This window comes from Arachis ipaensis, chromosome B7 (genome assembly GCF_059453495.1).
Source record: "Arachis ipaensis isolate K30076 ecotype BB chromosome B7, ASM5945349v1, whole genome shotgun sequence".
Classification (NCBI taxonomy): domain Eukaryota; kingdom Viridiplantae; phylum Streptophyta; class Magnoliopsida; order Fabales; family Fabaceae; genus Arachis; species Arachis ipaensis.
Genome location: NC_142442.1, coordinates 19,898,017 through 19,905,072, shown reverse-complemented (window position 1 = coordinate 19,905,072; position 7,056 = coordinate 19,898,017). Strand labels below are relative to the sequence as shown.

The window sequence follows — 7,056 nt, the reverse complement described above, 5'->3', positions numbered from 1 at the left end:
GGGTAATCCCTTAATTTTGTTCCCTTTTTCTTTTAAACTTTTGCTCTTAAATAATTTACTTGTTACTGAACTGTTTAAAAGCTTTGTGGGTTCGAAAAATCTAAGTTCTCATGATTTGCCTAATGAAAAACAAAGCCACTATATCATGTACCTACACCAAAATTAACTATTATTAAAATAAAATATACATTAAAATATAAAATATATATTAAAAATAAATTAAATTATAATATATAAATACATAATAATTTATTTTAATTTATAAATAATATTTTTAATTTTTTTAAATATGTATTTGTCACACAAAATTTTTTTTTACTAAAATAACCGACTAGTTAAAAGGTAGCTTTTTGTTTAGATGACAATCAAACCTTTTTATCTATACACTAGATCATGTTTTATTTAATTATGTTATGTGTATACTAATATTCATCGTTAAAATTAATTATTAGTATAAAATATATATTAGAATATAAATATACATTAAAAATAAATTAAAATATATAAATATATTAATGGTTAATTTTTGTAACTAATTTTAGTGTACAAATAATATTTTTTTAAAAAAATAAGTATAAAAACTAATTTTTAATTAATTACTATTTTTTAACTCTCATTTTTTAAAAATTTAAATTTAAAATTATGAGTTTGAGTTTAGAATTTTTGAAATTGAGCATTTAAAATTTAAAATAAAAAATAATTCTAAAAAATAGTAAATTTTGGCTAAAGATTATTTTCTCTCTAATTGACCTCGTTTAAAAAATTATTTTGTTTATCTACGCAAAACCAAAACTTTTATCCAAATATTATTAAGTGCGGTTTAGCTACTTATTTCTTGTTAAAATTTGTTATAACACAGGGAAAGGAAGGAAATAACTACGAGAATTCTTTACTGTAGTATAATAGAATTTTTTATTTATAGATATATATTATGACAGTTATAAATTGAAAAACTATTTCATATCTAAATTTAATAAGAAATAAATGTATTTTGTATTAGTGATATGTACTCGTTTCTTTAGTTTATTTTTTATTGAATAACACTACTTAAATTCTAAAGAAGAGAAGCAAAAGAATACTGCTTTTTATTTTTAATATAAAAGAAGTGTTAGGAATAGGAATGACAAATGAGTAATTAGGGAAACGCTGCATAAGTAACTAGGGCCAGTTGAGCCTTAGGAGTGCTCACTACTACGACCAAGTAAACTCTCAAGCACTCACACAGTCACACCAATACAACGGCTAAAGACCCTGGGAAGAAAAAAGGCCTAAAACGTAGAAAACAATTTGAGTAAAGTATCGATTTTTTCTCTAATGTTTGGAGTAAGTTTTAAAATTGTCCCTAATATTTGAATCGTCTTATTTAAGTCTCTAACGTTTTAAAATTAACTCAATGTTGTCCTGCCGTTAGGAATATGTTAACAGAATTGACGGCTGGATAAAATTGAAACAATTTTAAAACGTTAGGGACTTAAATAGGACGAATACGTTTGAGACAAAAACGATACACAGAAATAAATTTAAATTTTAACCTTTAATAATATCAATTTTTTACGGTACATAATTATTCAATTATTTTTTAATCACATATAAATAAATTATACTTAATCACATTAATTTTATTCTAAATAAATTTATTTTTTATAATTTTATTCTTAAAAATTTTTACTCATCATAAAATATTTGTAGAATGATTAGTACATAAACTTGTGGAAAAAAAATGATAAATATACAATAGAGTAATGTAATTCTAGTCATTTTACAAACATTTCATAATCAGTAAAAATCTTAAAGAGTAAAATTAAAAAAAAAATAAATTTATTTAGAATAAAAATAATATGATTAAGTATAATTTACTTAAATGTGATTAAAAATAATTGAATAACTATGTATCATAAAAGATTGATATTAGTGAAGGATAAAATTAAAATTTATTTTTATATATCAATTTTGCCCCTAACGTTTTCGTCTTATTTAAATCCCTAACGTTTCAAAATTGTTTTAATTTTGTTCTACCGTTAATTCTGTTAACATATTCCTAACTATAGGACAACATTGGGTCAATTTTAAAACGTTAGGCATAGGACAATTCAATCATTAGGAACAATTTTAAAATTTACCCCACTCAAACAATTTCAAGAGACATGCATGGATAAATTAAAGGGAGCTAGTGATGGTATTCATCAACTTTCAACTTACTCCCGATGAAAAAAAATATTCATTTTCGTTTTTACCATAAATTTGCCATTGTTTTCTGTTAGTGCCTGGTATGCTATGCTCCATTACTATTTAGAGAAGGATAAACTATTAAAATTCCATCCGAATAAAAATATATTTGAATTTTGTTATTGACAAAAATGCTTTTAAATAATTTAAAAGTGTGACAAAAATATTCAAAATTTTTTTTTTTGTAAATGACAAACTACTTTTGTATTCGACAAACCACTTGTACATTTGATCCAAAATTTCATAAAAATATTTGGATAATTATTTAAAAAAATATACATAAAAATTGGATAAAAATTTGATTTTTATAATATTTTAAGTATTATTAGTTTCTAACAAAAAAAATATACTTAGTAAAAAATCACTAAATTTTAAAAATAAAATATCTCATTTTTTTAATTATATTTATAAAAAATCGCATTAAAATTCAATTTTTATAACATTTTTGGAGAATGTATATTTACTGTTGAAATTTTTATTATATTTTAAAATTATTTAAAGATATTTTTATCGATAACAAAATTAGAATATATTTTTGTTAATAATAAAATTATTTAAGTATATTTTTTATGATTTACCCTTTAGAAAAAAGTTATTCTCAAAGGGAGACAAATAAGAACAACGCACGCGTTTACTTTAACCCTGTGTGGCTGTGTCATCATTTTCGTGGGTCGTTTAAGATGAAGGTACCTTGAATGTAGAAATCCACCTCAATACAATTTGATAATTGGGCTAACAAATTGTTAATCCATTTATTATACATGTTGATGTTTGAAACTTTGATATGATGGGGAAATTAGATGTAAAAAATGAGTTCTAAAAACCTTGTTTGATATATCTTTCCGACAATAAGCAAAAACATGTGTGTAGACGTAGTAAATTTCCTTTATTTAAAAATAAAATATAAAATGAACCAAAAAAAAAAAACAAAAAACAAAAAATGAACCAACACTCAGTATATAAAAGATATTTGTCATTTCTTCTCAACATAATTTTTCATGTGAATAATCATTATAAATTCATAACACCTTTGTTAGGAATAGAGAAACTATCTTTGCACAATTTTTTGTATATATTTTTCTTTTTGTATTTTTTTATGGTACAAAAGATTTTTTTTCTCACTTAATTTTTATTTTTTTAATACTAAAAATGAAAAATATATAAAAGAAGTATACATAAAAATGATGTATATAATATTTTAATTAATAATAGCGTATTTTATTTATTTATCTATCTATTTATTATTTTGGTTGGGATAGAAATAAATTTTGAATTCAAATAATGTATATTACATAAACTTAGCACTGTTGAACCGATGGCTTAATTTGTTTATCAAAATACAGAAGGGGGGAAATAAGTTAAATACAGTTTATATTCAAATTAAATAGAAGAAAATTAATTATATAAAGCTGTGAAAATGATCTTATTTAGATAATAATAATAATAATAATAATAATAATAATAATAATAATAATAATAATGGATATAATTTGAAAAAATAAGAATATAACCAATAATCAAATAGATTTTAGACATGTAGGTTTTGCATATATTGAAATTTTTGGATATATAATTTTTTTTATGAGTTGTTGATTAATTTTTATTGTTATAAGCCATAATAATATGAGAAATATTAATTCATTAGTATTTTTAGGGTTTACTTTGCATTTGTGAATTGTTGATTAATTTTCTAATAGTATAACATAATGATAATAAATGTGATTAAGAAAAAGTTATATAGTTGAAGTCAAAGAGGAAATAAATAAGGGTGGTGGTCATTGAGAAAGCGTAGAAGCATGCATTATTAGGTATTTAGGCTGGGGGGTAGGAGATAGGGATGGGACGTGGAATGCATGGGAACAAGGATTGGAATGGAAAAAGATGGGAAGATGCATGGATCATTACTAATTACTCATTACTCATTGCTTATTAGGAATGGGTCATTTCTCAATTCTCATTGTATTAGTGCCTTAGTGGTAGGGCTGCGCTCCTTTCGTGATGTCTCTACCACTTGAAAACCGAGTGGCTGTGACTCGTCCAATGCTCATACTAGGACACAGAGCAGACACGTCATCATGCTTGCCAACGCGGAGTGACGTGGGGCCCATTGTCTGTCACTTGGGGAGAATTTCTTACGTGAATCACGGATTACTCACATGAATTCTTTATCTACCCCGCCAACAGGAACAATGTAGAGACATTTCACCTGAAAAAGTAATTATTTTTTAAAGTCTTAATCTTTACTTTATATTCAATTATTTCCCATTTTCTTTTACAAGGAGGTGTAGTTTATGGTGGTTCTGATTATTGTAATTATATAACTTTTTAATTTCTAAATTAAATGATAATTTTATTTTTAAATTTAAAAATGTTATTTTAATTTGAGTCAAAATTATATAACTATCATAATTAGTTATCATAACGACAACTATTATAACATGTACAAGAATATTTTCTCCGTAAAACATGTCATCATCATCTACGTACTATGTTACAAGTTATAACCATATCTTTCGATCATTGCACTTAATACAATAAAAAGAAGAAAGCAACTGTTGCTTGCTGGAGGCTGGGGAGATCCAGGATAAGGAATTTCCTGCAAAAGCTATTTTAAGTTTTATACTATAATACGACTATACAGAGCATGATGCTGGGTAGAGCAGAATTTGAGAATTTCTAGCTCTCCGATCCGTTGGTTAACCACATACAGAGATCAAGCATTATACTTGGCTAGCCAATGATAGATACGTATCGCACTAGTGTTTTGTTGTCCACTCCCCTTGAAGTAACAGATATCCTATCCCCGGATACAAATTAAAGTGTTTTGGACTTTAGCGGCTTCACAGCACAGAATTATCAATAATTGAACAAGCTCTCATTGCCTATTTTTCAGGTACGATATTTCATTCCATTTTTGACACGAATATTGCTTTCTCATTACTATTTTTATCTAACAAATCACTAAAATACGTATTATAATTGGAAAATCTTTATTACCTTGCACATAAATTTGTCTGTAATAAAAGTTATAAATAGAAAAACGTTTGGAGTCAAAGCTAGAGTCATATAACTCATAAATATTCATAATTTTTATTTTGTTTTTGTTTATATTTATTGATATTACTATTAGAATAAATTATAAATGCATAATATCTCTCTATATATAATAGGAGAGCAGTACATGGTTCATTGTTCGACAAGTGTCCAGTCTCTATAATCAACATGTGGCACAGTAAAAGGATAAAGGCATCAAGGTAAATAAAAGTTGTTTAGATGTCAAATTTAAGTTGTGTTTGTGTACATGTAAATTGAATGACAAAACTCTAATATCCACATTTGTTAGCGGCCATTGTATTTCAAAATTTAAAAACCCATTCTCTTCCTTCATCGGATCTCTCTCCATCCGTCTGTCGATATCGAAACTCTGCACTGTCACCGGAGCAAACACAGAAACTTTGCTCGCGATGCAAATAGAGGAACCGTCGGTGGAGACTTTTCATCTGTTTACGAAAATTGAAGCTCGATCCGTTCGCAGTTACTCAGCATGGATGGCTGTCGCTGGCAGTGTTACAGAAGTAATTTATTTTTTAAGAGTTAAAATAGTTACACAAATCGTTGTGTTGATGCAAAATCAATGAAATTGAGACAGTGTTTCTTTAGCACAGTTAATGAACTCAAGAATGGATCTCAAATTCAATTTTAGAGCTTGAATCTTGATCTATTACTTTAATGTATGTAATGTTCAGATATGGTCTCTAAGCGCATCTTGAAGGAGCTCAAAGATTTGCAGAAGGACCCTCCTACATCGTGCAAAATGGGTTAGCTTCCTTAACCACATCCATCTTTTTTATCTTTTGGGTTATTTTGAAAATTATTATTTAGCTTTAACACTGTGGAAAAATTTAAAAAGTTTTCATTTTTCTAATCTGAGATAAGAAATCTTTGATATCCCTGTCATTGTTTCATTGATTCTCAGAGAAATTGGTGCTTACTTTTTCATTTTTACTGTTTTCATCTCTTTAATCACATTATACATGCTTTCAGGAAGAACTATCAGTAAAGTGATTGGAATTTTTGGAGTCCCCACATGCTATCTATCTGAAGGCTAAACTTGAAGAAGCTATCTTGGGACACAACCTGTTTGATGAAAAGATAGAAGAGTCAAAGAAGATCAATGAAGCAATTGAAGGAAATAATAACAAAGAAGTTAAAAAGAAAGGTGCTGATAAGGAGGGTGTGGAACCAGTGAAGGAACAAGAGGAAAAAAAAACAATCGAAGCAGAGTCGAAGAAAAAGTGTTAGAGTGGAGAAGGATGTGTCTCTTTATGGAATACCACTTCTGCTAAGCAAAGGAGATGAAGGCAGGGATATAGTTTTTCTCAAGTTTCTGAGGGCGAGGGAGTTCAAGGTCAGTGATGAAGAGGTCAATTTATACTTTTTTTTTCTTTATAAATAGTAGTTCATAAATAATCTACTTTAAATTAGAAGTTACTAAAAAAATAGAATAAAAAAATTTACTTTAAATATTATAGTATGATATTTGTGCTCTTTCCTACAAATTTGTTAGATCATTGCAAGATAAATAATATGTAAAAATCATGAATTTGGCGGGTAAGAGAGACATGCCAAATGATGATGAGGTGTAGGATATTAAATAAAAAAATTTATAATATCTCTGACGCCGGGACGTCGCTTGAATCACCAATCTTGACGAGGTTAGCAATCCCACTATAGTGAAAATAACCATAAATCCACCTTGGTTGGCTAAGTCAAGGATGCACCTCTTACTCTCAAAGAGCCTAGAGGAAAATAAGCACACATCTTATTTGA

General features: G+C 27.0%; 1 long non-coding RNA gene across 1 annotated transcript; it reads left to right on the top strand.

Moving 5' to 3' along the window:
* The first annotated feature begins 5,044 nt into the window (after positions 1 to 5,044).
* Positions 5,045 to 6,643, top strand: LOC110264890 (uncharacterized). Its single transcript, XR_002351214.2, has 4 exons — positions 5,045 to 5,119; positions 5,397 to 5,480; positions 5,973 to 6,044; positions 6,271 to 6,643. It is a non-coding gene; the product is annotated as an uncharacterized LOC110264890 (long non-coding RNA).
* Positions 6,644 to 7,056: the final 413 nt, after the last annotated feature.